Genomic DNA, 12,058 nt, shown 5'->3' on the forward strand with positions numbered 1-12,058 from the left:
ATTTACTCTTTCAGAGGGTATTCCAAGGCTGTTTGCTAGGCAAAAGATAGTCCAGAACAAAAACTGCCAGTGCTTCTGCTAACGAGACATGCAGAAACAGGAGAGACCCATGGAAATTTGCCTCTCACTCCAGTCATTAAGAAATTTGTCCGAAATTACACAAATAGTAAGTTGATTTACTCCAAGTTGGCCATGACAATCTTTCTCCATACTTTTCTTGGTCCAGATATTGTGCAGCTAAGACATTTCTCTAATCTACTTATCTAGTAACAGTGTCAGAAAAGGAAACAAGGTTTGGCATGGATTATTTTTAACAAGTCTATGGCAGGTTTTTAGAAAATTTTTAAGTGCTCACAAACCATCTGTTTAATAACCTGCTCTAGAATTTTGTTGGGGAATAGTGTCATGTTCACTGATCTTCATTTTCTAGAATCCTTTTACCTTAAAAAAATGAGAACATTTGCCCTCCTTATGTATTATGTCTGTTTTCCTCTTGTTTGTAACTCTTCCAAGGTTATCAACTGTGGTTCTGTGATAATATTTACAAACCTTGAAGCTGTAATCTATTGGTTGTGTATACCTGGACTTACTTAAAGTGACTCATTGTCCTCTTAATTGTTGAGCTTTAATTTTTGATTTTTCTTATTAATCTTATTTGACTTTCCATTTCAGCTTCAACATTTTGCATGTGTGTGTGTCTAGAAGGCAAAAAACATGCAGGATTCAAGTTCTGTTTAATCTCAGTTATCTCGTGATAATCATGGTCACCAAACAGTAGATCATCCCTTAGTTAGTAATTTTTCCATGCCTAAATAAGATCTTGAAGTGTCCTTAATTTTTTTTGTCTATTGCATCTCATTTTGAGCATTTATTAAATCTTTGAACCATGTTTTTATACTATTTCTTGCCATGGATGTCACTTCTAAGGTTGAAGAATCCTTGTATAACTCTTGGTTTCTTTGGATATTTTCTAATTTTTTCTTTGGTACTGTTTTCTGAGTTTGAAGGGTCATTATTTTACTTTAATAATTTATAATTTCAATAGATGAGATGTCCCAAACCCTTACTGATTTTAGAATTTTATGCTGAGCCATCATATATGACAGGGGTTCACAAAATTTTTTCTGTAAAGGTCTCTATAGTAAATGATATAGGCTTTTTGGACCATTGGTCTCTATTGCAACACTTTCTCACTGCCATGACACTATAAAAGCGGTTATGGACAATACCTAAATGAATGACTGTGCCTGTGTTCCAGAAATGTTTATTTATGGACACTTAAATTTCATATAATTTTCATATTTAATGAAATATTCTTCTCTTGATTTCTATTCAACCATTTAAACATACAAAAAAAAATCCCATTCTTACCTCACTGTTCATTCAATATCAGGCAGTGGGCTAGCTCTAACCCATGGACTGTGTTCTGCTACACACACACACACACACACACACCCCAGTGGTTATCATATAAATATAGACATATCTTTTAAATCTCTGTCTCTGAAATCCATGCCACATTTCATCCACATGCTTGGAATTATGAGCTTAACATTAACATGGACTTCCAAAAATTCTTTCACAAGCTCTTCCTTGAAATAGTTCTTCCCTTTTCAATGCAATTAAGTCTAAAGTAGTAGGTCTCAGAGAGAAGAAATTATCAGTAAGTAAATAAGTTGTTCAATGCTTGACTTTGGTATCATTAGTATTACAATATAAATTTGGATAATAAAGTACAATGACCAGCTGAATCTTCAGAGATCTACATAGTGAACCACGAATAACAAGTACATAATTTTACCAGAGGTCATGGCTGAACAAAAATGTCAGAAATGTCTTCAGACAGGTAATAGAGTCATGAAGCTTCAGAAACAGCATTGGCAACATTAAGTAAGAGACAAAGCTTTGTCACAATCCAGAGGTTTTTATGTGTTCTTTGTTAAGTCAGGACATGGGTAGCCCATAGGCCCAGGGTACAATTAGATGAGTGAAATATCTGGCTGGAATGGGACATTGGAAAGCTGATTACACCAGGGCTCTCAAGCAGCCAGATAATGAGGTTTGCTTCTGTGTCTTTGGGTAAAAAGGATCTCCTACTATATTTATTTACAGTGGCTCTTTAGGTTTTAGAAAATGTATTCTGGTATTTATTTTTACTTTTTTAAGATAAACCAACCTTGCCTAGTCTGTGTAGGGGAATGTTCCTGTTCTTATTTTTGAAGTAAACCTTGTAGATTACACAATTTCAGCTGGGGGAAATGGGGGAGATGAACGAAAAGACTAAAAATGAGGATTGGAAAGTTCTTTCCTTTATATTCTTTCTTCCTTGCTATGGGCAAATCCACAATACTAGCTAATGGATTGTTTAACTTTTTTCTTCAGTATATGTATCTCTTTTTGACAGGCGATTTGATTTAGAGGTAACATTTGTTTCCTTTTATATATGAAAGACTTGGGAATTGAACAAAATCATTTCTTTTTTTCCCTTTGGGATTGTTGTCTTTTTTATTACCATTTTTCAACATCTTAAATAAGGAATTTGTGATTTTTGACTTCCAACTAACTCATAATAGCCATTCCTTCAATCTCCCCCTTTGAATTCGTTTTGAATTTTCTTTGATTAAATTCTCTTATGTGAACTCTATTCTTATCATTTTAAGGCTCAGAAGACATTCTTCTATACTATAATACTGAATTTCTTTGTGAAGTAATTTAGTTCAGAATTACATGATTTCTGTATTTCTGAGTGTTTAAGATTTTTGGTTCATAGGTCTAGGTGGTTGCCATTGTGCTGAACGAAAGTCCTTTTTATGATGGTGCACTTGTTGCTTTACCAAAATTATGGGCAGCATGGCTTTCAGAAGAGAACTATTTTTAAATAAAGCACTTATTTAAAAATACAGCCTAATCTCTTTTAGAATTAAGACAACAAGCAGTGAAATATTTATGAGTCAGGGCTTGGCTGTATGAGAAAATACAGGCAAGGCTGTGGTTTCATTACATTACTTACAGTTACTGTGTGACCTAAAAAATGAAAAGTGCAAAAAGACCTAATGCAGTCAGGTATGGGGCCGCTGAGATATGCATGGCTAATTATCTATTATGGTCTTCCTCAGAGTGAAGTTCTCTTTTTTTAGAAAATGTTAATAGAGGATGAGGAAATACAACTAGAGGTAAAATACTGTTGATAGCATAGGTAATGAAAATTTAAGAAAAATGTAATTGAAAAACTATTGATAGGTACATTTTATAGTCTTTATTTCCTTAAAGAGCTCTATTGTTGTTTCTCTTTTTCAGTCATGTTTTCCAACAAGAACACTTAATCATTTTAAGTAGTTATTAATTTACATTTCAATATGTGGTAGTAAAAGTTAAAGTAAACTTAGTATGTTTCTTGATGGGGCAGTTGTATTCTCCCTTGCAAAATGCCTATGTAAATTATGACAAACCAAGCTAAATACAGCATTAGTTGGAGTCACTTTTTATAGTTGGAGTCACTTTTTATTGTTAGAAAGTAAATACATTTATTCAAATAAAGATATCTTATATGTTTTAACATAATAAGTTTGTAAAATGTTATCATGATGCTGTGGAAATATCTTGAATATAATTTAAAAATGTGAAAAATTAACTGTGATAATTTTGCTATTCATAGTAACAATTTAGGGAAGGCTGTTAACATGGCAACTTCCATGGAGGTCTGATCTGTATATTCTGGTTTTGAGTTTCTATTACTAATCTCAAAGAAGTCAGTAATTTCACATATAGAAAACAAATTATATAAAGGAGGGAATACTTTGAGACAGAGAAGAGAAGAGAGGGATTGAGAAAAATGGAGATAGAAATGATGAGATAGTTGTGGGTTTGTCTAAAGACTGCCACATTTTAGTTTGTACCAGTTTTTGTGTAATTTTTTCTGTGACATTTCAGTTAATTTTTTAAAGGCTTTTGTCTCAATATATACATTATCATAGTGGTTAGTTTAAAATTACACAAAATAAAGTCAGTTTGGGGAATCATCTGAAGAATTTCATTAAGTCTTTTTCAGTCAAACATATTGAAGTCTAGATAGCTTTCCAGCGTTTGTCGGTTGGCTGTTTGGAATTGGGAATACATGCTTTCCATAGAAAAAGAATGTTCTAAAATTAATTAGTTTGTGATAAAAATTGTGTTGTGATACTAGTACTTAAGACAGAAAAAGTAATTTATTTATTTTAAATGCTTGTGGTTGATGCTAACTAGTTCATGGACCTCCCAGCCAGCCAGATGCAGTTTCTTCTTTTGTAAATTCTCCTTTTCCACAGAGAATTTCTTAATCACCTGGCTTCTGAACATTCTTCCTTCAGTTTCCCTTGGGAAATGGGTCATCTCACATTTTTCTCTGAGGTGAATTTAGAATCTGAGGTACAGCTTTGGGTTTGGAGGTGACCCAGACCTTTGAGCATGAGTTCTCATTTTGTAAGATAGCTGACGAGATGATTAAGGCAGATACATGTTCTCTGCAGATGAGAAAATAACAGAAATTATTATACCTAAGGTTACATGGCTAGTAAATAGCAAAACCCACAGTACGTGAGTCATCTCCCTCTTCCTGGTCTAGTGCTCTTTCCTCTGCATATGCCACACTACTTCTCATGAATTGAGAATCTGAGTCTTCAGAATGTTTCTTAGATGTTAACTGCCTGGAAGGCAGAAACGATGTCTTCTGTTTCTTCTGTAGTTTTTTGCAGTATTTGTGTCCACACAGTGGAGGCTCAGCAGGAATATTTGTTAATGGAGATGTGGACTTAACTTCATGGAAAGAGGCTTTGGCATCAGACAGATGGAGAGTAATTCTAGGCGCAGCCACATCTTTGCTGCATGACCTTGGGCAAGTTATTTGATCTGTGAACCTAATTTTTATCTCACTTGCAAAATATAGACAAAAATAACTATACTGTAGTATTTTTGTATGCATTTAAAACCATATTTCTAAATATCCAACATAGTAACTGCCAGGTAGTAGATGCCCTCCCTTTAGTGATAACTAGGAATCTTTTGACTCTCGTTTTTTCCTAGCTGCTCTCCCCACCCCACCTCTTTTTTTTCCTTCAGAGGAGTGTTTTTATTCATTCGGTGGCATCGTTTTATATGTTTTTCATCTTAAAAACTAAAGTGCCAGGGTTTACAATGGGCAACCTGTTTTGCTAAACGAGCATCCTCATATCTGACCCTATTAATTTTGAGGAGCTGGAAGAAAGGGAAATAGCAATTTACCAGAATCAGATATATCATGTTCCTCATTTCTTGCCCCCTTTGGTCAGGCAGTTATGTTACAAACAGCTGATTCAGAAACATTCTTTAGAGGAAAATCTGACTTTGTGGGTGTGTTTAGATGTCAGATACTGTCTTTGTCTGAACCTGTATAACCTTGGAAATCTGAAACCTGAAACTTAAAAATTAATTTTGAATTTTGTTTGTGGTATTTGCAAATAGAGTTACAGTTGTTTATTCATGAAGTTCTCTGAGGCTATTAGATGTGGCAAAACTAAATGTTGCCCCATTTTAAGATTGTCTCAGTTTTATAGAATATTCTTTTTTTAATCAAAAGCCTTAGACCTTATTTATTTGCTTAGTATGTTTTTAAGTTAATAAACTCATAGTTATAATTAAATCTCATTTTCTGGAGAAATATGTTGTATAAGCAGTTTAATATAATAAATTTAAGAGATCCCTACTTTCTGTGTGTCATTTTGACTCTCTTATTAGTATTCGTCTTGTATTCCAGTAATAGGGTTAGAGAAATGATTTCTATGTCATTTGATTTGGTATCTTAAGTAGTTTATTTTGTTGCAACAGCTGCTCTCCTGTTCTGAGGACCTCTTCCTGGGCCTGTAACTAATCTGGAAATTTTAGTCTTAAGTTTGCAATGTTTAGGAATTTAGGAAGCCAGTTTTCCTGGTTCTGAAATGGAGTAATTTTCTGTTGTGCTAAACAAGGCTAATTAATTACCAGTTTGTATAGGAACTGAAATCCTCACCTTTTTTGTCTAATGGTCCAGACCATTTTATCCTATGAAGTGAACTTTTCACAGAGTACTGCTGCGGTCCTATAATAATACACTATCTTATATGTACTATTGACTACCATTTTACATGTGCACATTGAAGAAATCAGGTTGAAAATATCAAGCTTTTAATTATACGTGTTAGGCACTAAGGAAGAGCATTTTAAAGATAATTTCACACTCATGTCTCTCCCCTCCCCTTCAGTACTAGGTTGGATAATTTAGTCAAAGAAGCACAGTTCCCTTTCCTATTTGTCTGGAAATAATTATTTACTGAGGAGATATATGCTCAGTGGAAGAAAGGTTTGGCAAGTGATACATATTCTTTAGCTCGTTGGTGTTGGGAGCATATGTTAGTGATCCTATAATAAAAAGCACATGCTTAAAAAGTGGTTACTGTGTGTGGGTAGTAACTATTTTATGCAGTATTGTGTCATGGGAAGGGCTTCATTTTGATTGGGAATAATGGATGAATTTAAACCAATATACAAGTTTTGTAATCATTTTTTTTTTTTTCCACGAGCTAGTCCTGCCCTAGAAATGTCTATTCATACAATGTGGAATCTTGGGATTCCATTGTACTTACTTAGAGGCCAACTTTAGTAAAATTCTGAAGTCAATATATGGTTAAAAAAAAAAGAGCGTTAAGTAATGTAAATGTGAATTTAGCTACCATACAAAGTAAAAATAAAGCCAAACTATTTTGACAAAGTCACATTATTTTGTGATGTAACAAAAGTTAGTTTTGTTCCTACTTAAAAGTTTTCCCCTGCATCCTTATCTCATTTATTATTAACTTGACTAAGAAGAGTCTAAGTATGAACCAGGTTGACTGTTCAATATAAGTTTAGCACTGTAATGTTTATTTTGAGGACACATCCATTTTTGTTTGTTACCTTCAGGGTTGGTCTTTTTAGAATTAATTGACCTGACTATATAAAGTATTACTTGAATTATAATCTAGACATGAACTTTTATTTCAGGACCAAGCTTGGTGTCTGGCACAAACTGTAGTGAAGTTCTGAATGCTTGTAAGTCGTCTTTCCATATTCAGAGGCTGGTTTCCTAAAAGCAGCCATTTATGTTTTTAGTAATTTAGATTTTTTGCTTTTGTTAATACATTTTTTGGTAAGATATAATGATTTCTTCAAAGTTTTAAAACAATTTTTGTTTTCAATCTAATAGACTAATTTTTAAAACTGCCATTAGACCTAATTATTCTTAGAGGATTTTTCTTAGAATTAAGGTGTGTGGGAATGTATTAAAATATGGATTATTTATATGTATCTTTAAATGTAGAACTTAGAACATAGTTTAAGATAAGCTTTTTACATACACTTTCATTAGAACTATTAGTTTAGCAACATTAAGCAATCATAATAGTTTCCTAGTTTTGCATCGTACATGTATCTATTGAGATCATGTTAACATTGTTTTGTTGGCAAATGACGGTTTCTCACAGATCAGCTTTATTCAGAAATTATTTTTGATATGCCTGAATGCCTATACTAGTTTAAAAATGTTTCATTTAATTGCTACATTTAATCTGCTAAATCTAGGTTACATAGAATGATGAACTATATCTAGCAATATTTGTCTGCCCTGTTTTTAGGGGAAAAAATAGGCCTTCACATTTAACATATGAAACACTCACAAGATAATTTCATAAAATAATAAGAGAATACTAAAACTTTTAATATTTTGCTTGATGTTTAGAAGAAATAAGCACTCTATATTACTCATCCTAATTGCAAACTGTGTTCAGTGTGTTATTCACCAAAGAGGTTTCAGATTTTGTTGTTGTCTTGTAATTTTGTTTGCTTCAGTAAAAGCGGGATAATACAAAGAACATGGTAAATGTTTTGTTGTATAATACGTGTTGAATTTATTGATCTATTTTAAAATAGATTATATATTTGATAACATAGTTTGGATTCAGTGTCATTGATGAAGTTGGGAGCATTTCTTTTTAATCGGCATATACATTTTAATTCCAAGGTCATGTATTATGTTTATCTACATATTTAATGTCATGCATTCTGTCCATCTTCATAATTCGTTCTAATAGTATAAATCAAAATAACAATATAGTTGGTGAAGTGTGGTTGCAATAATAAAATGAGAATGCAGTATGTTGAAATACAAAGAGTAAGTTTTGAAAGCTTGTGTTTCTACAAAATTGAACTGCTTGAAGAGACTTTATATTGATTTTATGAAAGAGCAAGTAGATGAGTCATCTAAATTTTGTAACTTTGGGAAATCAAGAAGTGTTAGTCACTGTAGAATTTGAAAATGCTGAATGCTTTATATATTAACTTTTAATCATAAATGTAAGTCAATGTGTTCATTCCAACTTTAGCTTTTTCTTAGAACTTATTTTTGCTAAAAATAAAGGAAAAAAGTCCTAAAATATTGTATTTTTTAAACAATGTTTATATTTTTTATTTGTTGTTAAAATGATAAATATCTGTCAGAACATTTACAGTCTTAATTTCATTTGAATGGAAATCTCATATTTTAAGATAGAGATTTCTTTAATTTCCATGAGAGCTTTAAGAATTTAGGATTTGAGCATTTGCTGTGGCATATGGTGCATTTTCTGTCCTATTTTGTATACCAGCCCATTAAGGAGAGAAAGTGAAGTAAGTAATCTAAAAATAACTTGCTGTTGGCCTAATTTAACAACAACAAAAAAAGTCTTCTGTGCATAAGTAAAGTTCCACATTTTGTCTCCCCTAGTGGAAAATCTCTGAAGCATTTTGCCACCTATTCACAGAACAACATCTTGTTTGGCATCATAATTACAGCCAGAAGGGCTGTTTTGACTTCTTTTTATCATTATGTATGCTAGCCCTAGTCATAGTTCTAACCTCCTTAGTCCAGAGGGACCCACCTTATATGATGATTACCATTTGGCAGTTACGCACACACCTTTTCCAGAGTGCATTCATTTTCACAGAAAAACTTACGATCTTGAACTTGAATTGGTATTTACAAAAAACAATAGAATTTAAAGTACATATCAGATTAATCACAAGATGTATAGCCGTGTTTTAAAACGTTTATTTTTTCCCTATTCAACTCGTCTTTAAATTATTGTAGGCCATTTAAAAATACTAACAGCTTGTAACATGAAACAAGGTTAATGGATTGTTTTCATCTTTAGCTTTTCTTTTTTTTTTTTTTTTTTTGCCATTTTATTCATACTATTTACCATTTTTCAGATTGTTAATGTTTTTATACTTTTTGACATCTTGTTGTCATGCACATTGGGGTACTTGTGGTGTGGAAACCAGAAGATAATGGTTCTTTTTCTAACTTTAAGACTTTGGACACTTTTGGACGTTTCGTATGATTATACGTTCAGTATTGATTAGAGGTGCAAAGTACTTCAAGGGGTTGAGTATGGGATATCAATGGTAGAATGATGCCCTTCTTCCTGGTTGGGGGAACTACTTGGCCCTGATGTATTTAAAAGCTTTTGCATTTAACATTCAAAGGAATTTTTATTTCTTCCATAAGAGCTTTAAGAATTTAGTAGTGAGCATTTGCTGTGGCATATGGTGCATTTTAAATTTTAAAATACTTTTGAATCCTCCATAAGCATTCATTCACTGATATGTTGGACTAGTATGGGCTTAGAACACCCATAAAGAATACTTTAGCTCTTAAAAAAATAAGGTGTGGAGCAGATAGGAAAGAAACTTTGTTAAATAATAACATGATTTAAGTATTAGAGAATTGGAAGAAGAAGTAACAGCCCTATTAAGGGTCTGCTGAATTAGAGTGCTGGATTAATGCCTGCAATCAATCACACCTCCCAGTATCCAGGTTCTCATGAAGTCCCCTCTCACAGTTATTCTGGCTTGGTTATGTGACTTGCTTTGGCCAGTGCGACATCAGTGAATGTGATGCAAGTAGAGACTTTATAAGTGCTTGTACATTGGAGCTTACATTTTTGAAATGCTACTATCACCATGTGAGGAAGCCTGGTATAGCCTCCTTAAAGATTAAAGATCACATGGAGAGACTTACCACAAGGGCCCAGGTGAGCTCTACCCCTACCTGCTCTACCAGGTGCCCATTCAGCTGCCCATGCCAGATCAGCAGAAGAACCATGCAGCTGACACAGAATTGTGAGAAATAGTAAATTGTTACCTTTAGCACTAAATTTTGAGGTGGTTTGTTATATAGCAATAGATAAAACATAAGGGAACTTATCCAGCTACAGGAACTTTTAAGTTTTTTTTTTTTCTGTCTCCCTTTTATGGCAGTTGCTTTGGTAACATTTTTGCTATACCTACTATCTATGAAACACTGTTTCTGGTTGCAGATAATTTAATAGTAATTTTTCACAATTGTCATTGTGTAAAACAGGATTTAAAAAAATATATCCTGGTGGGAGGAAGAGGTCTCGAAATGAGGGGAGTATTAATAATGCTTCAAGTTCATACCTATTTGACATGTTCTGGTGAGCTGCTTCGAAAAACTTCACTGATCCATGTGGAGGAGAAATTGGATCTCATGGGAGCAATTCACCTTAAGAGAGGAGAGATTTGGGGTTTGAAGACTGTTCCCAGGGCCAAAGACTGTTGTGAGAAAAATGGGTATTTATTCAAGCAGAAGAAGTTGTGAACTGCTCTGATGGACTGCTATTAACTACCCCACTGCAGAATTTGTGGCAGAGTTCTAGGAAGAACAGGGACCAAAAATAGCAGCAATACTAAAATCACTGCCTGTAAGACTTTATGGGTGTAATACAATTTTACCTTGTCACTAGTGCACAAGAGTGCGCCACAAATGCCAGTAGAGGGGATTTTTGCCCACTCCAATAAGGTGCCTTTTAAATCACCTTGAAACACAAACCTGAGGAGTGCTCACATATTGGAAATATCAGGCACTGAAACAGAGTATCAGTGATGTAGGAAGTTACAATACCAGTACCAAAAAGGGAAATGTGATTTCTGCACTTTTTTTTTTTTTTTCTGAGAAAGGGTCACACTCTGTGGCCCAGGTTAGAGTGCAGTGGAGTGATCTCAGCTCACTGCAACCTCTGCTTCCTGGGTTCAAGCAATTCTCCATCCTCAGCCTCCTGAGTAGCTGGGACTACAGACATGTGCCACCAATGCCTGTCTAATTTTTGTGTTTTTTGTAGAGATGAGGTTTTGTGTTTTTTGTAGAGATGGGGTTTCACCATGTTGCCCAGGCTGGTCTCAAGCCCCTGAGCTCAAAGCTGTCCACCCACCTCGGCCTCCCAAAGTGCTGGCATGACAGGCATGAGTCACTGTTCCTGGCCTGGTTTCTGCACTTCTAATGCTTGTACTTGTTGTTGCTAGAATGTTTTCTACATGGCCTGAGGATGCAAATGTTCATTGTCATTAGCAGGAGAATAGGGAGGCTCCAGTGGAACTTGGAAATACAATTAAAGGAACACCGGCGGGAACCTCTCGGAACTTCCTTACTTAGCTGGGAGGCATTTGAAAGGAGTTGGAGTACTTGTGGGTATGCAGATTTAGCCATTTGCATTGTTACTAATTTGGCTCTTTCTTCCTCACCCTTAAGTGGCCTGGGAGAACATGAGTTACTCATGTCTATATTGAGTTCATTTCATCCGGTTGTCTTCATAAAGAGTGACAAAAACAAAAGGAAACAGTACAAATTTCAGATTAATTTCAGAGTCTTGAGTGTATTGTGCAATTTTAGGATATTGACTGATGCTTCATCAGAATTGAATCATGATGGTGACAGAATTACAAAGCTGTGAGGGCCGGGCACGGTGGCTCAAGCCTGTAATCCCAGCACTTTGGGAGGCCGAGACGGGCGGATCACGAGGTCAGGAGATCGAGACCATCCTGGCTAACACGGTGAAACCCCGTCTCTACTAAAAAAATACAAAAAAATAGCCGGGCGCGGTGGCGGGCGCCTGTAGTCCCAACTACTCGGGAGGCTGAGGCAGGAGAATGGCGTGAACCCGGGAGGCGGAGCTTGCAGTGAGCTGAGATCCGGCCATTG

The sequence above is a fragment of the Theropithecus gelada genome, chromosome 3 (assembly GCF_003255815.1).
Source record: "Theropithecus gelada isolate Dixy chromosome 3, Tgel_1.0, whole genome shotgun sequence".
NCBI lineage: Eukaryota > Metazoa > Chordata > Mammalia > Primates > Cercopithecidae > Theropithecus > Theropithecus gelada.